Genomic DNA, 24,552 nt, shown 5'->3' with positions numbered 1-24,552 from the left:
TTGCTTATCCTCTCCCCCCCCAGAAGCTGGCTTTAAGTTCTGATCCTGCAGATCTTAGCCTCCTCAATAGCCAGGATTACAGTTATGAGCCACTGGTATCCAGAGAGCTTACTCCTCTAAAAAATGCCCCATTTCTGTACATATGTGGGTCTATCCACTGGTAAAACTCACCTCAACAGTCTCATATAACCAACCCCGACATACCAAAATATCTAACTCTACAAAACCTGGGTCACATCCGAGCTACATCTTGCCAGGAAAGTGTCACCTCCCTCTCATCCCTGATTTTCAATTGTAGAATATTTCAGGTATGTTTAATGTGGTATGTGGTCTGTTCCAAAAGTCAGTGCAGTTGATGGGGTGGGGGGAGGGACCATCAAACTCTCAGGTGAGTCTCATCTTGGCTGCTGACCTGAGGAAAGCTGCTTCAGCCTGAGGTAACAGCTGCTGTTCACAGCAACAGCTACCAAGTGAAGCACAAGGATAGCAAGTGCTCTGCATTTAGAAAGAATCACATCCTGGAATGATGTAATGTTTCCAGACGGGAGGTGGTTAGGTCACATGAGGTCTGACATCATCTGTAGCAGGTAGCTTCCGGGAATGCTGCCCATACCTACTTTGTGGGGCAGACACTGGAACACAGCTCTTTCTTCTCTAAGAAAACAAGGCAGATCACAGCAAAAGTGATGTGCCGGCTTCAAAAATCTGAGTAGTCAGATCACAAGGGAGAAGAAAGAGAGTTGTAATACTTACCCCAGACACGCTAAACTCTCACTCCTCAGCACTCAGACAAATTGATAATCAAAAGGACCTTGAAGAGCTTTATCTGGTTCAATTTACTGCGTCCCAGGAAGATCATACTAAAACTTCAATACCTGTGAAGCCCCCAGACACATGCTGCATGAAGGGCTTTGGTAAGTGCCTCCATGTCTCTGTGGATAAATATTTCCTTAAAAAAACTTTTCCTTGTTCCTTAATGTTCTAAGACAATAGACTGTTTAACTATCATACTTTAAACAGTGGGGTTTATAACCGATATAGAATGAAATGTTTGAAAAAGAACAAGAAAGGATAAATGAAAGCATCTTCTTGACAGATTTTGCATTATATATGAAGTATGCAATGTTAATTCAAAGCAAAACAAAAAAATAAGGCATATAACTAAATAGGAACCGATACAATTGAGTACCAAAAGTAATTGATAGGAAGAAAATTCACAAAATTCAAAAGAAATTGCAAGAAAAATCTCAAGCCTTACACCCAAACCATGTTAATAATTAAATTAAATGTAAATGAATTAAACTCATTAAAAGGCAATACTTAGGGACTGGGAAGGTGGCTCAGTGGTAGAGCGCTTGCCTTGCATGCCTGAGGCCCTGGGTTCGATTCCTCAGCACCGCATAAGCAAAAAGAAAAAAGTCGGAGGTGGCGCTGTGGCTCAAGTGGTAGAATGCTAGCCTTGAGCTGAAGAGTTCGAGGGACAGCGCCCAGGCCCAGAGTTCAGGCCCCACGACCGCACCCCCACCTCCACCCCCCAAAAAAAGAATTAGATTAACAGAGATGGCAAAAACTTGGGAGAAAAAAAAATGACGTGCTCTGTTTATTCGTAGAGCACTTGCTTAGCATTCATCTGGTCCTAGGTTTGATTCCCAGCCTCACAAAATAAAAGTTCACCCCTAAAAAAAGGCAATACTTAAAAAGCTGGGCACTGGTGGCTCATGCCTATAATCCTAGCTACTCAGGAGGCTGAGATCTGAGGAGCATGGTTCAAAGCCAGCCCGGGCAGCAAAGTCCGTGAGACTCTTAGCTCCAAAAAAAAATTTGAAGTGGTGCTGTGGCTCAAGGCGCTTGCCTTGAGCAGGGATAGCACCCAAGCCCAGAATTCAAGCCCCCAACTGACCAAAAAAAGAAAAAAAAGTCAATACTTGTCACAGTGGACAAAAAACAAGATCCTAGTGTGTGTGTATATGATATATATATATATATATATGTATATATATATATATATATGTATATATATATATAAAAGCACAGGTTAGTAACCAAAGGACAAGAAAAGATATATCATGCAAGCACTAAATATAAGTAGAATACAGAGTAAGAGATAGAGACCGGGGTATGTTGGCTCACGCCTGTAATCCTAGCTACTCAGGAGCCTGAGATTTGAGGATTATGAATGATTCTAACCCAGCCCCTGCAGGAAAGTCCATGAAACTCTTATCTCCAATAAACCACCAGAAAACAGGAAGTGGTGCTGAGGCTCAAGTGATAGAGCGCTAGCCTGGAGCTGAAGAGCTGAGGGGCAGCACTCAGGCCCAGAGTTCAAGCCCCATGACCAAAAAAAAAAAAAAAAAAAAAAGATAAAGAGAAAAAACAAAAATAGGGGAAAATAAGAGTAGTCCTAGAGGTATAGTATTAATTGTCATTACAGATTAAAGAACAGAGGAAATGGAGAGAAATAAATGATGAATTAATGTGAAAACTTTTCCTAGACTTGAAGGCCACATATCTCCAGATTAAAAGGCCCATACGTACCCAAAACACATTAAATAAAAAAACCAACATTTTTTTTTTTAAATTGGGAGCTGTTGGCTCACACCTGTAATCCTAGCTACTCAGGAAGATAAGAGCTGAGGATCACAGTTCAAAGTCAGCCCAGGCAGGAAAGTCTGTGAGGTCCTATCTCCAATTAACCACCAGAAAACCAGAAGTGGAGCTGTGTTCAAAGTGATAGAGTACTAACGTTGAGCAAAAAAGCTCATGGACAGCACCCAGACACCCAAACCCTGAGTTCAAGACCCATGGCTGGGCTGGGAAGGTGGCTCAGTGGTAGAGCGCTTGCCTTGCATGCCTGAGGCCCTGGGTTCGATTCCTCAGCACCACAAAACAAAAAGAAAAAAGCCGGAAGTGGCGCTATGGCTCAAGTGGTAGAGCGCTAGCCTTGAGCTGAAGAGTTGAGGGACAGTGCCCAGGCCCAGAGTTCAGGCCCCATGACTGGACCCCAAAAAAAAAAAAAAAAGACCCATGGCTGACAGAAAAAAAAAAAAACACCTAAAACCCAAAACATTTATCTCTATATTATCAGTGATAGAGAATACTACAAATCTCAGAGATGAAAATAGAATGCATTCACAGATTTTGGAATGAGAATATATCAAACTTTTCAGCAACATCATTAGAAACCAGAGCTTCCCAAAGACAAAAAATGTTTATCAATCTAATATTCTACTCATTCAAGATGTAATTAAAGACTGACACTAAATAAAAGATGTTTTCATCCATGTACAATCTCAAAATTTTACTTTGGCTCCCCGAAAGCTATTGAAGGAAGTACACCAACCAAGAGAGGAGCAAAGCAAGAACTAAGCACCTAAGAAGCAGAAGGTCTAACACACAAATGAAGAAGAAAATTGTCAGGAATTAAAGGTGTCCTAAATTCCCAACAGAGCTTCACCCTTGAGCATCTTCAATTCTGGTTGGAGTAGGGGGACAGCAATCCAGGTATGTGTCCAGGAGAGAGAAATGGATTGACAGTGAGAAATAAAAAGTCATCTTTTCTATCGAAGTGGGTCAAAGCTCATCACTTCTTTCCTGTTACAAGCCCATTAAATTTTACTTATATCCTAGCCCTGTTCTGGTCAAGACATCCTTTTACAAGCTCATTCAGCTTTAGATATATCCTATTTCTGTGAATTAAGCCACATTCTGGAGAAAAAAAAAAAGAAGTTTTGCCCTCTTTAAACTAGCCAATGACAAGCACATTGTGAACCTGAGTTCAGCCAATGAGAGCAGACCTTCTCTGTGTGTTTGCTTGTCAGGATTTTGGCTAATGGCACTCCCTTATGCACAGAAACACATTTTGCCTAGCTGAGTCTATTCTTTATTTTTGTGTCTTCAGTTGTGATTGAGATGTGTCTTAGCATTTTTGTAACAATAGAATATCATATACATTTGCACAGAAAAAAGAAAAGATGGCCTGAGGGTAATTTCCCAGCTCTTTCCAGTTAGGTATGAATAACTAGCAGAATTCCGGCCAATGAGATGGGAGCTGTATTCTACTGGGTGGCAATATTAAGAAAATCACTGTTTTCCAATGAAAAATAAATGTATCAAAGACTGGCTGTTTTTATCCTCACCCCTTCTTCCTTGTATCCCGAGGACATTGGGGGAATCCTTTTAAGCCCTGAGTAGAATGTAGGCCACATACTAAGATTTTGTATGCATGTGCCAAGGATTTTGAAATGTGGATGACAAGATCACTGAAAGAAGCAATGTTTCCCAAAGGATGGATGGGAATGAGGTCATTTTCAGTGAGGCTATACCCAAATGTAGCATTAGATAGCAGTGAATTGCACACATTAAAATTCGGCCAGTATTACTACCTGCTTTTTCTCTTGAAATGATCGGATTTCTTAATACATAAATACTCTAAGCTAATTATATCCAACACCTTCACAAGTTTATAAAACTTCATTATTCCCAGGTATCTCAATATCTCCACACATAAACAACCAGTTATACCACTGTTTGATAAAACTTGGCCCTACCACAAGCTCCTTTCTTATTCTCCCCAGACTATGACCAGTGAAAGCCCCTTACATTTGCTTGTGTACTTTACCTTGAACACAATAAAGACATTTGCCCAGGGGATCTCTCTTTTAGCACCTGACCTGCTTCTACACTCTTGGTTTTCCTTCATACGGCTCCCAAGATGTTATGACATACCTTCCTCTATAGGTCCTGTGAAGTATAATAAATTTCTTCATTTCTTATGCTAGTCTGAATGTGACTTCCATAGCCATGAAAAAATGCAATTTTTCAACATCAAAATGATCTTGAAATGATATGGAATTCTTTGCTGGGTGCCGGTGGCTCACGCTTGTAATCCTAGCTACTCAGGAGGCTGAGATCTGAGGATTGCAGTTCAAAGCCAGCCGGGGGAAGGAAAGTCTGTGAGACTCTTATCTCCAATAAACCACTCAGAAAACCGGAAGTGGTGCTGTGGCTTGAGCGCTTGCCTTGAGCTGAAGAGCTGAAGGACAGCACCCAGGCCCAGAGTTCAAGCCCCACACTGACAAAAAAAAAAAAAAGAAAGAATGTAGAATTGTTTTAATAGCATGGAAAAATACATAGTAGCTAATTAAAACATATTTTGAAACTCATTTCTTAGCTAGCTTGTCAAAACACAAGAGAGAGATGGGAAACAGTGTAGATGAGAAATAAATTTTCCTGTGACCCTTGTGTGAGTCAGCTTTCTATAACTCTAACAAATATCTGAGATAATCAAGTTTTAAAGAAGAGAGGTGTATATCTGTTCACAGTTTTGAAAGTCTCAGCCCCTGATTTGTTGGTCCTGTTGCCTTGAGATATAGTGGAGAAAAACCATTCTCCTCATGATGTGGAAGTAAAGGAGAAGTGGGACTTAAGGACCCACAATCCTGTTCAAGCGCATACCCTCAGTGCCTGAAAGACTTCCCACTGTGCCGTACCTCCTGAAGGCTCCCCCACTTCCAGTTATGCCAAGCTGGGGACTAACACAATACCCAGGCCTCTGGAAATGGGGGTGAGGGTGGAGATCCAGACCCAAAATGTATCAAACCAATTACAAACATAATGCTTCTCTATTGTGCAGGAGAGACAGAAAAGTAATAGCAGTTATTCCAGTTCTGACTCCAGTTCTAAGTATTTTATTGAAAACAATCTCACTTCCCAGAATGAAATTATAAAAATGATATCCTTTTGCCTCATGAAATTGCCCACTCTGTAGAAATTCCTTCCCATCCTCCTTTCCTCTGCCTCAAAAAAAAAAAAGCTTTTGAAAATAAATGAGCTGAGATATAGTATTACTCTCTTCTGGTGTCTGGGTGATTTTTCACATCTAATATTTAGCCCAAGGTCCTGGGGAGTTGGTGTCTGTTCCAAACAGATTTGATTAACCAGCAGGAGGTTTCCAGGAAAGATGGCTGAAAAAAGTCTAATTGCTGACATCAAGAACAATCCACTTTTAGTTTTTCAGATGTAGGTGGATTCTGTCCACATAGATACCATTTAAAATTTAATTTTATACCTTCAAGTTCTTCGAACGAAGACAATTAATGAACTGTGAGAATTGCAGGCAATTTTTATTATTCACAATGTTCCTCCCCCCTGCCCTTTCTTTTACAAAAATGTGCCACTGAAAAGGAGGAAGACAAAATTTACCAACAATTTGCCAGGCAGTACTCTTCCTTGGTTTTCATAACCATCATGATGAATTATATTACTGATGGTGATCTGATTGGGGCACCCAGAAGAGGGTCACTGGGTCAAAATCACTCAGTCACTGAGTAGTGAAATTAAGACAGGAACTCAGGTCTTGGGAATGCTGGCATTTTCATTACAATCTTACCCATTGATGGATGATCCTTTTGATTAACCTTATAACCTGATTACTGAGCTGAAGTGTATAGGTTGAGCATCCCTAATCTAAACATTCAAAATCCTAAGTAGTCCAAAATCTGAAGTTTTGGAGCATTGATGTGATGCCACAAGTAGAAAATTCTACACTATAAGCCTCTGTTTCATGCAGAAATTATTTGAGGTATTGTATAAAATTCCCTTCAGGCTATGTGTATAAGATATATATGAAACGTGAATTTCATATTCCAATTGTGTCTTATCCCCAAGAGATCTCATATAGGTGCAAATACTTTCCCCAAAGAGAATCTCAAAAATTTTGAAATTTGGAGCCGGCCACTGGTGTCTCACGCCTGTAATCCTAGCTACTCAGGAGGCTGAGATCTGAGGATCACGGTTCAAAGCCAGCCTGAGCAGGAAAGTCCATGAGACTCATTTCCAATAAACCATTAGAAAACTGGAAGTGGTGCTGTAGCTCAAATGGTAGAGCACTAGTCTTGAGCTGAAGAGCTGAAGGCCCAGAGTTCAAGCCCCACAACTAATCCCCACTCCCAAAAAATTGAAATTTGAAACATATCTAGTTTTGTTAAAAAGGAGAAAACAAGAAGAACAGTTGGACCAATTTCAGGGACAGATTTGTGGGGATTCAACATTACAACGAAATCCCTGTGTTTATTTTCATTCTGAGCTTAGGTCTTAAGCTTCTTTTAGCAGAACCTGTGTTTTTGAGGACATAAGGAGAGGCGCTTGAAGAAAGGGAAGGGACTTGAAGGAGGTACTTGAAGGAAGGGAAAAAGGGACTTTTATCAAATGAGATTTAATTCTACAATTTCTGTTTCAAGGGGAAGCAAAGAAAACAAGGAAGTATACGACCATGAAAAGAATGCTTAGTGTGAGGGATGAGAAAGACTAAAAGAACAGGTTAAAGCCTAAAAAGAAAGAAAAAAAAGTATCCCAGTTTACTGAAGAAAAATAAGCCCTCCAACATCCTTCCTGCTTATTTTTCCAATATAATGCACAGCTGGGCCCATCTTTCCACATCCTGGTTGATACCAACTTTATCAACTTTTCCATTAAAGCTAAACTGGATTTAATACAGTCAATGATGGACTGTCAGTATGTCAAGTGTATCCCTTGCATAACTGACTGTGTAATGGCTGAAATGGAGAAATTGGTGCAGAAGTATTGAGTGGCTCTAGGAATCGCCAAGGATCCATGATTTGAATGTTTACCATGCACACACAAAGAACCTATGCAGATAACTGCTTCGTTCAAAGAGTAACTCAGCACAAGTGTTACAATGTGGCTACAGTTGACAGTGACCTTAAAGGAAGAATCTGGAAGATAGCTGGAGTGCCTATCATGTACATTTCTAATCATAGATACAACATTGAGCCGCTATCAGAGGATTATGGAGCCCCTCAGCTTTAATTCTTGCAAGACACAGTTCCATTACCTTCCTTGGACCAACTTTCTCTACTTCCAGTTCATACCAGTTCAATAATCAGCGTGATTATTATTCTCTTCACTTATTGGCTCTATTATGAGCTGAATATAGCTAAATATACTCACTTTTTAATGTTTTTGAAAAAAATAAAGGAAAAAACAGGATACTTTCAGTGATACTCCAAACTAATGGAGAAAATGAACATGTTATTGGAAGGTATACATCAAGTACTAATTAACAAGGCAGACAGCCTGATGCTTCTTCCCTTATTTTTATATTTCAAAGATTATGACTACTCATAGTAGGAAGGATCTCCTCCAATCTCATCACTTGAGAGATTTCCTATAATTTGTGTGTGTGTGTGTGTGGAGAAAGAATCTCTCCATGTAATATGGCCTGGCCTAAAACTTGTTATGTAACTCAGGCTATACTCAAACTTGTGATCCTTCTACTTCAGCCTACTAAATACTGGAATCACAGACATGCATCACAACATCTGACTATGACTCTTGCTTTTCAACAGACATACACACATATGTATTAAATTTATAATACACATATGCATATAAGGTATTATATAATATATATGTATAAATGATATATACCCATATATTAATGATAATGCATATATTTATTAGATTGGTTCACAATGGCCATCTGCAGTCTGGAGAGCCAGAGAAACAGTAGCTTCCCACTCCAAAAAGTCAGAAGCTCAGAATGAGATAAAAGATAACAATGCAATGAGGTTTTTTAGGAACTTGATATTGGATTGCTTTTTCAGAGTGCTGTGGCTTAGCTACTGGAGAAAACCTAGAATAACAGAACCTTAGCAATGGTCAAAATTGATCAGTGAAGATCAGTGGAATTGGTGATGACTATCCTTAGCTGAAACTGAAAAGAGAGGGAGGGGGTAATAATGGGAAGAGAAAATTATGTTGTGTTTGTGATAAAAATAACTTTGGATTGCCCGTGTGACAGCTAGCAGGACATTGAGTATCCATCTGTTTGTAGTCGCATGAGATGTGACTAGAACAGAATTAATATGTGGAAAGCAGAGAAAATAATGAATACAGGTGTTGTCTAAGCAGAGTTCAAAATGAGGGAGGAGTTGAACAGGGGAATCTTGGAGAATGTCAGCATTTAAGGTGTTGAAAGAGTAAGACTTTTTTTTTAATGAACAACCAAAAATATTAAGAAGAAAAAACTAGAAAAAGTCTGTCACTGAGGCTCAGTAAGGAGACTTTGAGAAAAGTCAGAATAGTCAGAAAGGTCAAAAAGAAAGAAAGTGAATTTAGTGTTCATGATTGGGAGTTTGGGTCCACTTTATGTGGCTATAAGAAAAAAACCTGAGACTGAATAATTTATAAAGTCAAGAAATTTGTTTTCCTCATATTTCTGGAGGCTAAGAAGTTCAAGATCAGGGCACTACCAGGTTCCACTGTTTCCAAGATAGTGCCTTGCTGCTGCATCCTCTGGAGGGGACAACTGCTGTGTCTTCACATGGCAGAAGATGGCAGAGCAAGCCAGAAGGAAAGTGCTCCAGGAAGCCTGTTTTATAAGGGTCTTAATCCCATTCATGAGCAGAAGAACTCTCTTGGCCTATATCCCTTTTGATCATCCCACTTTTTAATGTCATTATATGTTGCCCATTAAGTTTCAACACATGAAGTTTGGAGGTGACATATCCAACCATAGCAGAGGGGTTTTGATGACAACAATTAATATTTAACAACCTAAGAATGTTGACAATACTATTAACTTCTTCCCTTTAGCTTCCCAAGAGAATGGTATACATAGAAATATCAAACAATAATCAAATTAAAATTTGATTAAAGGACATATCAATGTCAATAACTTTCCCTGCAGCTTTGGTTGTGATAAATGAATCTCTGATTTAGGCTTGAAACACAAATAGGATTTCCTTCTTTTCATTTCCAACCCTTCTCTACTTTAGGTCCAATCTAAAGCTTAGGATTTTACCTACCACTGACTGTCTGCAAGAAGACAGGATGCTGCGGTGAGCAAGACCCGATGGAATCTCCAGAGGAAAGGCCCTGAGCATACTTATCCATGAAGCCACATTAAATAGAAAAGTCAGAGAGACGGGTAGAAATGGTTCCATACTCACAAGACAAGGACTCAAATGTTTTTTTTTTCTTTCTTGCTATTGTGTCTAACATATTTATAAGATATTTCTTTGTTGCTTTGTATGTCCCTCCCCCATGGTATAACCCCTGTTTTCACTGTATTTGATGTTGGTATAATTTGTGGAGGGGAAGGGAAAAAACAAATTGTTTAAATAGGGATACAGGTGGACCCATTGCAACAATGAGATGTACAAGATGTTATGTCGAAAATGAACTTTACAACTTTGCACTCATTACCTTGCCCATGTAATTGTAACCCCTCTGTATGGTATTTTCACAATAAATAAATGAAAAAGAAAAAAAGAATTATACTCACTACTGACTCATGTAACTGTAAGCCCTCTGTATATCTCCTGTAACAATAAAATACTACTACTAATAAAGAAATACTATGTACTTATAGCACCTAAAGGAATTCTGCTGTTGTGCCATGGAAACAACTTTGTCTCTTAACAATGTGGTCAGGTCTCTTGAAAGACTAGAAACAGAGGCTGTCTACTGCATCTTATTCCTTTAATTGGAGGAAGCAGATTCTGCTCTCTAGGAAATGAATATAGTGTAGCCCAGACAACAGGATTTGAAAATTGCACTTTTCTAACAATAGACCCTATCATTCATGAGGACACTCTAGAGCAGTTCTTGGTCTACAGAATTTTCTGTCTTGATGGAAATGCTATTTAAATCTGTACTGTTTAATATGGTAGCCATTAGCTGTGTGTGGTCATTGAACACTTGAAAGGTGATTAGTGTGACTGAGGAACTGAATTTTAACTTTAAGTTTAACTCATTTGAATTTAAATAGCCCCATGTGAGTAGAGCTGACCCTATGAGACAGTAAACTAGGGATCTCAGGGGATTGCAAAAATGTCTGGTACTCCACAGAACTCATGATATACTCCCCCCCTTCTTTTTAGCCTCTTCCTCTATATTTGATCTGTTATACCTGACCATCTCCATGTAAACCTGGTAGAGGTTGAAAATACCTAATTCAGAAATCAATGGTGCTAAAAATGCTAAAAAAAAAATCTGAAACTTTTAAGTAGTATGAATAGAAAGTTTCACACATGACTACAAGTGATAAGGCACAGTTAAAACATAGATGCATGCTGGTGGCTCACACCTGTAATCCTAGCTACTCAGGAGGCTGAGATCAAGGATCACAGTTCAGAGTCAGCCCAGGCAGGAAAGTCTGTGAGACTATTAGTCTCCAATTAACCACCAGAAAACTGGAAGTGGTGCTGTGGCTCAAAGTGGCAGAGCACTAGCCTTAAGCCAAAAGAGCTCAGGGACAGCACCCAGGCTCCAAGACCACTACCACCACCAAAAACCATAGACACATGGCAATGTGATTAGCACTTGTAGTTACTCAGTTACTTCAGAGACTGAGGCAGGAAGATTGAGTTTGAGGCCAGCCTGGGTCGCATAGTGAGATCCTGTCTCAACAAAATAAAACAAAACAACAACAACACAGGTACATTGAGAATGTTATATAAAATCACCTTCATGTTATGTATATAAGGTGCATAAGAGACAAAAGTGAATTTCATGTTTCAACATGATCCATCCCCATTATTGTATTATGTATATCTATATAATATTCTAAAATCTAAAAAGAACCCAAAACATTTTGACCCCAAGGTTTTCAGAAAAGGGACATTGAACATAGATAGTTTATAATGCTACAGATTCCTGATGTATACAATAGGAATGGTAATAACCAGTGGTCTATGGAGATTATTATTATAATCTATGATGACAGTGACGATGTTGACGATGAGGATAAACCATTTCTAGCAGACATTTTCAAAGAATAATTCCACAATTTGCCAGTTGTCAATTTTCTGCATTGCTTTTTGTAATTCAAGGTTCAAGCCTTCTGGTGGCATGCATTTATCATTGTTCTGAGGTTAAAGCAAATCCCTTGAGAATTAAAGATTATAGGTAATCCCTCCCTCTCGGGAGGGAGCTCATTACCGAATACACACAGTAAATCTGCCACAGAAACTCAGAGTCAACCAGGTAAATTCTAGTTTTGGTTCTCCCAACAACAGGCTTCCAGGCTCCGGTTCTCTGGTGGCAGAGGATACACAGGAAGACATTTCCTCCAAAGGGAAAAAGACAATTCTGCTGTCTTTAGTCCCTCCAGGATGATAGGAAAAGGGATTGGTGCTACCCACTTATTTGAGCTCCCACAGATGTGAAAAGGAGTACAAGACTTTTTTTTCTGTGGTAGAACATGAGTGACTTTTTAGAAGTCCAGAATTACTTGATAGTGCTCAATCTTCCTAGCATCCCTAAGTGACATGCACCTGGATGAATCCTGTAGTGTTGCCCAAGTCTAGTTTCGTTGTTTCATTATGAAGTTGCTGGAGAATTCTCCTTGAAGGATACTGTGCCTTTAGAAATAAACATTCGCTGGGTGTTGGTAGCTTACGCCTGTAAACCTAGCTACTCAGGAGGCCGAGGATTGAAGATCATGATTCAAAGCCAGCCTGGGGAAAAAAAAAAGTCCATGAGATAATTATTCCCAATTAATCACCAAAGCCCAGGAGGATGCGCAAGCCTTCAGGCCTGCTCCAGGGCACACAGGCAGGCCCACTGAACCTGCCAGTGCACTCATTTACTTAACCTAGAGAAACTAGGTGGAGCAACAGAGAGGAGTTGGGGAAATCCCCCAAACCCACATTATTTCACTTAGGTACTGTGTATGGAAAAAACAAAAGACTGTACTTGACATAAAAATGGAAAATAGAAAGTAGAGCTGTGGCTTAAATGGTACAGTGCTAGAGTTGAGCACAAAAACTCAGGGACAGCACCCAGGCCCTGAGTTCAAGCCCCAGGATTGGCATACACAAAACAAAGAAGTATTAAAAATGGAACATCCAAGCTTATGTTTATTAAACCCTTTCTATAGGGTAATAATCATTCTAATGTCTTATTTTTGCATAGCATGCCTGAGTTTGTAAAACTCACATACATTACTTTGTTTTATGTACACAAATATGGATTTTTTTTTTGTCGGTCATAGTACCTGAACTCTGGGCCTGGGCGCTGTCCCTCAGCTCTTCAGCTCAAGGCTAGCACTCTACCACTTGAGCCACAGTGCCACTTCCAGCTTTTTCTGTTTATGAGAAATCAAACCCAGGGCCTCATGCACGTAAGGCAAGCACTCTACCACTGAGCCACCTTCCCAGCCTGAAATATGGATCTTTTGTATATATCATTCTAATCATAAAAAACAAATACTTCATTTTTTTTAGATCAGGAAAGTAGGGGAAAGGGAGAAGGGAAGGATGAGAGAGTCAGTGGTAGCCTTAGGCTTCAGTAGCTCCCTCCAGAACCCGTTGTTTTTTGGGCTGTCTAAACTGTATGTGATATGACACTGGACTCTGATGAGATTGAGCTAAAGATGTGGCTGAAGTTTTGGTTGATCATTTAGGCAACATGCCTTTTCCAATGGAGGTCAGATGTATAGTTCCAATATCATTCACTGCAATAATGGACAATGCACTAGGCACTTCCCAACGATGACTTCATTTATTCTTCACAACTCTGAGAAGAAGGAATGACACCAGTTTTCCAGATGAGAAAAATGAAGCTAAAGAATGTACCCAGAGCTGCACAGATTGTGGCATAAGCAGGATTCGAACCCAGATCTAGCAACCCTTAAAACCCCTGAACCTTTAGAAACCCTTATGTCCTCTCCCACGACTTCAAATGTTTCACCAGGTCTTTTCTTATTTCCTCTCCACTCCTTAGAAGCTGCCTTCTGGTCTATCCCCAGAAAGTCCAAAGTCAAGGAAATCCATAAAAGAACCCCAAACAAAAAGAGCTTCCTAAAATAGGACCCTTCTTCCTCTGAAAGAAACTATAGTAGTTCATAGTGTTGGGTTTTTTTCTTTTTTTTTTTTTAAAGCATATGTTTTCTCAATATTCAGGCATGCGAAATAGTTATCATTGTCATTCCATTTATGAGAGAAATTTGGGTCCAGTATAATAATTTGAGACAGTACACCTTGTAGGTACGTGGGGGTGTAATTTCAAATCACATCTGTTGGCTCCTAAACTACTGTCTTCCTTGTGATTTTTCTTGATGTTAATCTCCAAATTTTAGCATTTCCATTTCTAAATCTTATCCCTCCTTGCAAATGATTCACAGCGTGTTATTTAGGAAAATGAAGTCAAAGATAAGAAGCTTGGGAAATCTGGAAATGGTTTCATACTCTTTCCTGTCTTTCTTCATCACTGAACTTCTGCAGCTGGAGGTGCCCTCTCCCTAGTGATAAGACTAGGGGCTTCAGAGTAGCCCCTGGGTCAACTGGGTTGACGGGAAGAGAGTACAGCCCTTTCTGAATGAGCAGATAGAAGAGCCACAGAAGCAAACTGGCCACAACGATGTGTTGTTTGTTGTTCACTTGTTTATTTTAGCAGTCAGGAGACCTTGGTGGGGAGGGTAAGACTCAGGGCAGAGTATGCACCCAGGGAGCCTAATGGGACCATAATGTTGCCTCCAACCCCTGTGTTCCCTCTTCCATGGTTTAGTGTTTGCTGTGATCTCCCTGGATCCTCACTCAGCAAGCATCACTGCCCAGCACCGCCCTTTCTAATGCTTTTGCTGGGGGTGAGTCCAACCATAAACAGATGTTCCTTCTGCCATGTGACCTGTGAATGCTGCCAGCAAATATTAAATCAGCACTTTCCAGCAGGATGACTAAGAGGAGCTTAGGATGAGACCTGGTTTTAATGCAAGCCAACTCCACAGAGGCCATTAGCCCATTTCTATCTCTTCCTTTGTCTTTCTTCATCTAGGTTGCCAAGGAAACAGTCATGATACATGCAATCCCTCTATTTGGAAATTTAGAAACTATAGTTCCAGCCAGGCTCCCAGAAATGCCTACCATATATCCTTGCCTTTCACTACCCGGTCATATACAAACAACAGTAGAGTCACCAGTAATTATGATTTCATCATAGTTTTGGCTCTACTTCATCCTGTCTCTTGCTGTCCTATCACAATACAGGCAGCTGTCAAAAATAAACTTAGGTTCTAGTTACTTTGTCTATATCATATTTCTTCTGTCCTATGTTAGTGAAATAAACAGAAGGTATCTACTGAAAAGTAATGTCTGGGAAGACACACCCATCACTGAGTTCTGTCTGAGAGTTGAGGATCCTCTGAAAGCAGAGTCCCACATAAAATGTAACACAGATATGTAATAATATCTCAAAGGTGACACTCTAGAGGGCAAAAAAAAAGATGGCATTGTGGGAGGTAATCGATGCATGCCTGCCCTCTGACTAGACCTCTGTGATCTGATAGTAGAATGAAAATGTCCATTTGGGGACTTAAGGCATATTCTGGATTCCCAGAACGGTTCCTTATGGTGCGTTGTTTTCCTTTCCAGTAAGAGTTGTTCACTTGTCTTCATAATGTTGGAAGTACAATCAGTGGTGGTCCAAGGGATCTGACGCTGAGAGAAAAGTTATTAGGAACTTGCTTACACAGTGACTTCATGGCTTGCTGATTTGGCAATCTAAAAGTCCATGCACCTGGAAGGTCCTTAGGCAGAGAGGGTGGATAAACAGGATGTTACAAGCGATACAACTACCAGGGGGAAGGGAGCATGATAAGTAAAAACTGTGTCTACGCCACAAAGCATGTACCTCAAATGCCTTTCTGCCACAAAAGACCAAAGCTGGAGGAGACAAAAATTCTACCAATCCCAAGTTACAGGTCTCAGAATTATGCAGTAGGAAAAAAAAAACAACAAGAAAGAAGCAGTCAATGACCAGGAATATTGTACACCCCATAGTACTCAAGCAGTGAGGATGGACAGGAAGAGGGATCTGCTCACTTAGGAGGACAAAATGCTTGCCACAACTCCTCTGGGTGTGCCTGCCCACCAGACACCTGATCTTTCAAGATGGCCAATAAAGTATCATTCTTGTTGCACTTCTTACCTCTGCATCCATTCTTTGAACTTAGACAAATGAATGTGTTTCTCACATAGAAGAGCTTTCAAACATCAAAAAAGGTCTTTCTTAGATCATTTGATTGTATTTGTGGGTTTAGGCAGATTTAGATCTGGCAAGGGAGGGAGAAACTGCTAGGTGAGATCCAAAGAAGTGTGATTTGTGTGGTGGGAGCTGCTGCTGAGCTTGCTTGGAATGAAGCAGGTTCAGATGCCCAGGTTAAGTCTCATCAGCATGACAGTGCTGCGCGATCTGCAGAGAGAAAGCTTTGGGAGACAAGCTCACTCAAAGGAAAGATACCCATTTTTGAGGATTTCAAGGAGCAGGTTTGGGCAGGCCAAAGCAGTAGGATACTTCTGGACTTTAGAGAGCCTCTGAAACCACATCATATAGAAAGATACCTACTCTTCCTGTGTGAAGAGGGAACCCAACATCATTCATGGATGTTCTTTTCTTCACTATTTTAGATTTGAAAAGCAAAGGAGTATGGTTTTCTAGAAGGATCTCCTACTTTGTCTTCCTTCCTTCCTCCATTCTTCCCTTTCTCCCTCTTTCCTTCTTTTCTTCCTTCTTCCCTTCCTCACTCCTTTTTTTCCTTCTACAATGGAGATGAACCAACTTCTCAATTCAGTTCTCCCAGGATTATAGACTTCAGGCCATGGTGTATTCATGAGGTTTAACAAGTGGTGCTCTGAAAGGAAAAGGAAAAGTTACTATGAGCTTATTATGGGCTTTATTGATTAGAAAAATGTGTGACAATTTATTGCTATTACTAAAATATGTATTTTATTGTAAGTTCTATATTGCCAATTTACTCCTCTTGCAAAATGCTTGTGTTGATTTTTGTGGAGGTCCTATATCTATAGCTGATCTAAGTTGCATTTCAACCATCTTAGGACAAATGGAGTTGCATCTCAAACCCCTAAATCTTTTCCCAACCCATTTATCATCATAACATCTGGATGTAGTAAACTGTTTATTTACTATTCATTACCTCATATAAATTGTCACCATTAATCTGAGAACTCTTTCAGCTCTAGTAAGATTTGTAATATCATTTTTAAACTAATGGTTTTCTTTATAAATGGGCTTGCAGATTACTGAAATTGTACCAATTGGCTCTTGTGAGTGTATTATACAGGAATTCAATTGCTTGATACAAAGAAGCCACATTTTGAGAAGTCAAATCAGGAGTCTTCATTAGAAAGTCAGTGACTGCAGGTAGACACAGGTACCCAGAAAACTTGCAGCCTTGAATACACTTAACACTATTAGAAAACTGAGCCATGAGAGTAGGAGAATAAAGAAAGAGTAGAAAGACAGTCCCAACAAACTAGATCAACTCCAATGGAGAGCCGAAGTGGGACACCATGGTGACCTGAGAAGAGCCAGAAGACACATGGAATGGCACACATCATGCCTGAGCTAGTAGAGTCTAAATAGGGTCATGGTCAGGGGACAGGGTCACTGGGCACTCAAGTGTCTCACTAGTTCATGACACAGAACTGGTGGGTCCAGGGCTGGGAAGATGGCTCAGTGGTAGAGTGCTGGCCTTGCATGCATGAGGCCCTGGGTTCGATTCCTCAGCACCACATAAGCGGAAAAAGACAAGTGGCACTGTGGCTCAAGTGGTAGAGCGCTAGCTAGCCCTGAGCTAAAGAGCTGAGGGACAGCGCCCAGGCCTAAAGTTCAGACCCAAGGACCTACAAAAGAAAAGAAAAGAACTGGCAGGTCCAGTAACCTATTGTCCAAGTCTTTACCCTTGCTTCTAAGAATTCAGGTATGCCTATCAGCAGGGGATAGGAGTTCATCCTCAGCCACCAAGAAGACAAGACAGGGCCAGTTAAACCCAATTCCCTATCATCCACCATGTTGCCAAGATGGATCCAATTAGACCCAGTATCCTTATTTTCAAATGGAGCTGCTTTGCCATACTTCTGCCTTTGGAGGATTGCAGCCATCTGGCTGGATTCCTTGTGTCCCAAAGAGTATAGTGCTTCACAGGCAAAAGCATTCAATAGTATTGGCACTCTGTTGTGCTGGACCTGGGAAGTTTCTTAAGTCTGATCATTTCACTTTCTGACATATTAGGTAACAGAACAACTCCGGACCTCAGGGTTGGAAATGGCCTCCTTATGACACCACTTCACCAGCCACACATATTGTTCATTTCTCAGCTCAAAACAAGCTAAATCCTGTCCAAGAAGAAAGTGTGGCTCTGGCCCAGGAAGGGAAGGATGAAAGGGAGTGGAAGCACTGCTATGAGGCCCATTTTCTGCAGGCCTGTGTCTCTCCCCCTCCTACCTGGTTGGTGCAGCACAGCAATCGCAGTCTAACCTCTTCACTGTCTAAGTCTGGTTTTCACAAAAGCTTGTTCTGGGAAGGAGGGTTTTTTCTTTCTCTGTTTTTTTAAACTATAAATAGCATCAACATACATGTGGAGGAGGGAAGTGGACAAGTGGCTATGTGCTCTTTATTCTTTATTAATCTCCCATCCAGGAACCTATAATTCTCTGTCTGCTCTGAGTAGAAGCACAGTCTCCCATGGGGCTGGACTAAAGAGCACATGATTTCCCCTTTCTGATTTTCTATTGATTCATCGGTCAATTGCCCTCAAGTTGAGTTTTGTGTTTTTGCCAGGAGGGTTGCAGTGAATTGCATTTAATATTTTGTTATTAATGCTACCATTATTAATGTCGTGACTTTAGAAAGGATAAGTATGAGACAGAGCAAGAAGATGAGGGCAAGAAAGGCAAAAAATAATACTTGTTTATTTTAGAAGAAATCAAACTTAATTAAAAAAAATTTTTTGTCGTTCTTGGGGCTTGAACTCAGGGCCTCATGCTGTTCTTGGGCTTCTTTTTGCTTAAGAATAGTGCTCTGCCACTTTGAGCCACAGTTCCACTTAAAGTTTGTAGGTGGTTATTTAGTTATTTAGAGTCTCATGTACTTTCTTGCTTGGGCTGGCTTCAAACCATGATCATCAGATCTCAGCTTCCTGGGTAACTAGAGTTACAGATGTGGGCCACCAATGCTCAGCTTTTATTTTTGATTGACATAACTTTCATAAAAGTCATCTTTTTAACCATTTTGTTATTTAGTTAGTTTGGGTTTTTTGATCCAAGATAATATAATTATATATTACATTATAATTATGGTAACAGTATAATAAAATAATATTTTCAGTGCTTTAAACTTAAAAATTTAATTTATTTACTTTTTAGCTTTTTTACAAGCTTACATTATACAACTATACTTTTATGTGAATTATAAATTATAGTATAACCTAATAATATGTATCTCAGAATGGACTCAAACTGCCTCAGCCTCCAAGTGTGGAATTATAGGCATATGCTACCATACTTTACCTACCCCTTTGAAAGTATAGTATGTGCACAACCACCATTACTAACTCTAGAACAGTTTCATTGCCCTCAAAGGAAACCGTGTACCCATTCCCTTTCTTCCTCTCTCCCTAGTACATGCCAACCACTAATCTACTTTCTGTCTCCATGAATTTACTTAGGTACTTCCTATAGATACAATTATATACACTGTGGCTTTGTTTTGTGAGGATGATATTTTCAAGATTCACTTATATTGTAGCTTGTATCATAAGTTACTTTGGAATTTAAGAAAATGGTGGATTTCTTCTACCTTGTTTTATTTGGCAGTCCACTTTTTTTTTCAATGGTGGAAATACTGTACAGAGGGGTTACAATTACATGGGCAAGATAATGAGTACATTTCTTATCAAGCATTGTAGCCTCCTCTTTTGTTTCCCCTTCCCATCCATTCCCATCCTCTCCCCGCCCCCCACCCAATCTTCCTCCCCGCCCCACCAAAGTTGTAAAGTTCGTTTTTTGACTTAACAATTTGTACATCTCATTGTTGCAATGGGTCCACCTGTATCCCTATTTAAATGTTTTTTCCCTTCCCCTCCACAAATTATACCAACAACAAATACAGTGAAAGCAGGGGTTATACCATGGGGGAGGGACATACAAAGCAACAAAGAAATAATCTTAGAAATGTGTTAGAAACAATCGCATAAAAGAAAAAAAAACATTTGAATACATGTCTTAGGGTTCATTTCCCTAACATCAACTTATCTGACCTTTTCTGCTTGACTCAGACATGTACTAGTTATTGCAAATAAGGGAAACCATGGGACCTATGTTTCTTTGGGCCTGGCTTACTTCACTTAATATAATTTTTTCCAAGTCTTTCCATTTCCTAACAAATGGGGCAATGTCATTCTTTCTGATGGAGGCATAGAATTCCATTGTGTATATATACCATATTTTCTTGATCCATTCATCTACTGAGGGGCATCTGGGTTGGTTCCATATTTTAGCTATGGTAAATAATGCTGCAATAAACATAGTCGTGCTGGTAGCTTTAGTGTGGTCTTTTTTGTGAAGATTTGGGTAAATGCCCAAAAGTGGGATTGCTGGGTCATAGGGGAGCTCTATGTGGAGTCTTTTGAGGAACCTCCATACTGCTTTCCAAAGAGGTTGAACAAGTTTACATTCCCACTAACAATGCAGTAAAGTTCCCTTCTGTTCACATCCCCTCCAGCATCTGTTGTTATTAGAGTTCTTGATTATACTGGCGCAGGAACAGACCTCAGGACCAAAGGATAGAATTGAAAACCCAGAAATGAACCTAAAACCTATAGCCATCTAATCTTCGATAAGGGAGCTAAAAAAATAGAATGGAAGAAAGACAGCCTCTTCAGTAAATGGTGCTGGCAAAATTGGTTAACTACTTGTAGAAAACTAAAGCTAGATCCTTTTATATCACCCTGCACCAGAATCAACTCCAAATGGATCAAAGACCTCAGAGTCAAAGCAGACACTCTGAAAACATTACAGGATGGAATAGGAGAAACCCTAGGTCTCCTTGGCACAGGCCGAAATTTTCTTAATAGAGACCCAGAAACACAACAAATTAAAGAAAGGCTGGACAAATGGGATTTGCATGAAATTGCAGAGCTTCTGCATGGCAAAGGGCATAGCTAGCAAGATCAATAGAAAGCCCACGGATTGGGAGAAGATCTTCACTAGCCATACAACGGAGAAGGGTCTCATATCTAAAATATACCTGGAACTCAAAAAATTAAATCCCCCAACAACAAATCTTCAAAGAAACAACTACCCCATAAATAAGTGGGCTAAAGACTTAAAGAGAAACTTCTCTGAAGAGGAAAGAAGGATGGCCAATAGACACATGAAGAAATGCTCAACCTCCCTAGCCATAAAAGAAATGCAAATCAAAACAACATTGAGATACCACCTCACTCAAGTTAGAATGGCTATAATCAGGAACTCTAATAACAAAGATGCTGGAGGGGATGTGGACAGAAGGGAACATTACTGCGTTGTTGGTGGGAGTGTAAACTTGTTCAACCACTTTGGAAAGCATTATGGAGGTTCCTCAAAAGACTCCACATGGCAGTCCACTTTTCGTCTGGTATCTTATCCAGTTTCAAAAGAAATAGTCAAAGAGAATTACAAGAAATGGAAAACACTCTTCTACTCCAGGTACACAGCTATTTCTCCAGGAGATCAGGTAAACTGTTTTTGTAAGGCTAAATTATATTTTAGTTTGTAGTGACTATGCACTTAGCATTGGCAGGGTCTTGGCTGAGTAAGAGCCACTACAGTATAATGCCTCTAATTTGTTTTATTTTCTGATAGACACAGGAAAGAGAAGACAAAACGATGGCAATGCAAAAACAAAGATTATGAACAAAAGCCTATCAGCTGATGAGGAAAAATGGACACTCCTCAATGACTTTTACCACCTGTAAAATAAGTACTGAACTCTTGACAATTCTATCAGGGGAATAGTACTCAGAATTTTTTGCGTAAGCATTTTCCTGGAGTTTCTATATCTTATCACTAATAAGTACAAGAAAACAAAATCATATATTAGGTTCTTGTTCATCCTTTTCTTGCCACTTTTTCACTAAGCTTTTTATTGGATTGAAAGCTCTTTGGGAGAAGGATTCAATTTATGTTTGGAGAAGCTCAAATCTCTGATAGTTCAAAGGCCCTCATGTGTTCAATTATAAGACTTCAGACATCTTCTTATGTTGTTGTATTAGTCACAGTAATTAATGTTAGATCTTAGCAAATTAGCTTCACAATCTCAATGGTTTAAACAATGGATGTTTATTCCTTGCTCCCAACATGACCCACAACAGGTGTGGCAGTTCTTCTTCAAGTAATGACTCAGGAAATTCAGGCTCCCTCTGTGTTTGAGTTTGCTATCTGGGTAGTATGGCCCACTTGGAATCCTTTGCATACCATCTGAGCCGAGCCAGCAAAGTGAGGTCAGGCAAGAGGTAATGGAGATTTTAGCATCCAGGCCTGAATCATATTGAGTTGCGATCCTTTGACCATCTGAATGATTAGGCTTGTGTGCTTAGAAGGAGGAAATGATATTATTGATCATCTAACCAGTCTATGCCATAATTGTTTTCCCTCTAGCATTCTTGGAAAGAGGTGGGTGGGAAGTAGCCTTATGCTGATTCCCAGGTCAGCCCTGTCACTTCTGTGTCTATGTTTTTGCCTGACTCTAGGCTGGGGTCTCCACTCTTGTGTTGACCACTTTCTGAAGTACCAGGACGTTCTCTGTCCCTTCTGTTGATCCTGTTATTACAAAGCCGACCTTAGGATAAAAACCATTCTCTTTTGCCACTTTATTTGCAGCTAAGCTTGAAACTAAGTAAAGGCTAGAATGTAATAAAGCTTTTCTGAAGGTTTTGGTGTCACAGGAACGATTATAATGCAGAGAAATGTAAACTTGGTGTTACCCATGATTGGATATTACTATTCTCTATAGGAAAAAAATGCCAGCTCACAGAAGGTGAGCTCTAAGCTCCAAAGCACAGTGCCTATAAAACATAATTACGGGACACCAGTTTTTGTTTTATCCTCAAATTGAGTTAGAGTAACACTATATTAGAGGTACAATCAATACAGTATATGCATTGCTAAACTTAGTCCAGTTTCTCTTCTGTTTGAACCAGCAGTCATGATACCTGTATGTTCTTGTCACCATCTTACAGTTATAGCAACAACCCTTGAGCAACCTTATTTCTAAGAACAAGAGGTAATCTATAGAGTGATGAGTGTAAGGTTATAATTAGCAAGTCCCCCCTCAATGAAATATACTTTAGGAACTATATAAATGATCAGAGCATTTTGGGGCTGGAGAGTTGCAAACATATTCTCAAAAATACCTCTACTCAGAATTTTTTTGACCAAATCTAAAACTTTTTAGGTGAATGATAAAATCCTTATAAACTACTGTAAGTAAGAAGCCAGTTTTTAGAGGATTTATTAGACAGCCACAGGTCCCAAGAGCAAGAGGTGAATCTCTTTCATAGGAATTTGAGTTGTTAGCAGTGAAGCTTGTCTATGGTCTTTCTTATTGTACATAACTTCTTCTTTCCACAAATTGGCCTCTGCTTGTCTATGAAAAGGTGAAAGATAGTTACACAGTGTCCAAGATTATATTATTTCAGTTCTGTATCTGTCAGCAATGTCTAAGTGTCTCTTAGACCCAATTCTAAGTCGAAAACATAGATTTGGTCCGCCTCAGGTGGCCATTTATCTTGTATTAACAATAGCCAAGGAACAGGGTCAGATGGTATAAACATCTCTGCCATTGGGCACCCACTGGTTTGTGTGGTTATTTCTAGGACATTTGTGGTTTCCAGAACAAATGCATCTTGGTCAGAGGTAATTTCATATTCTATTGCTTGAAGGTTGGTTTTGATCCTCATCATTCAAATGCCCAGGGTGATAAGTTAGAATTGGGGTCAAAACTCATAGTCCTTAGTTTTACCCTCTGCAGGAAGAAAACATCTTCCAAGTACTGAGCTTGGAAATTCAGTCATGACAAGACAGCTATAGAATTTCTATGTCCTCTTTCACACCCAGCTCTTGATATTGTGGTCCTTTTTTGTAGTCCTTACTTCAATCACACAACGTGGGAAGTTCGTTGTACATAATAGGCCCTCAATTAATATGTATCAAAATGGATGACTCCCTACTGCATTTGGACTGGATTTGAATGGACTTGCTTTCTAGCTGGTGATTTGCATGGTATCCTAAACCTTTATTTTCCTTTCTTTCCTGCCTTCTTTATTTTGCTGGTCCTGGGGCTTGAACTCTGCTCTGGGCCTGGGCACTGTCCTTGAACTTCTTTTGCTAAAGGATAGCCCCTTACCACTTGAGCCACAGCAGCACTACCTGCTTTTTTTAAGTAGTTTATTGGAGACAAGAGTCTCGCGGACTTTCCTGCCCAGGCTAGCTTTGAGCCTAGAGTCTCATATCTCAGCCTCCTGAGTAACTAGAATTATAAGCATGAGCTACCAGCGCCCAGCTAAACATTTCTTTTCCTTACTGTGAATCAATAGAATTTAGGTGATTTGTTGTTTTTGTTCCTCAGCTTTCTGAAACTTCCCCAACTCTCTTGGTGTGCAGAATTAATTTTCACCTTCTCGATGCCACTTAAGTAACTGGTTTACATCGTCAGTAAATGGTGTCATACAGAATTTCAGTTACTCACACT

At 39.8% G+C, this 24,552-nt stretch overlaps 1 pseudogene; it reads left to right on the top strand.

The window, feature by feature from the left end:
• Nucleotides 1-7,243: 7,243 nt before the first annotated feature.
• LOC122109668 lies at nt 7,244-7,983 on the top strand (annotated as a pseudogene).
• The last annotated feature ends 16,569 nt before the right edge of the window (nt 7,984-24,552 follow it).

Source organism: Dipodomys spectabilis, unplaced genomic scaffold, assembly GCF_019054845.1.
Source record: "Dipodomys spectabilis isolate Male_0828 unplaced genomic scaffold, ASM1905484v1 ptg000069l, whole genome shotgun sequence".
Taxonomy (NCBI): domain Eukaryota; kingdom Metazoa; phylum Chordata; class Mammalia; order Rodentia; family Heteromyidae; genus Dipodomys; species Dipodomys spectabilis.
This window is presented reverse-complemented; position numbering and strand designations above follow the sequence as displayed.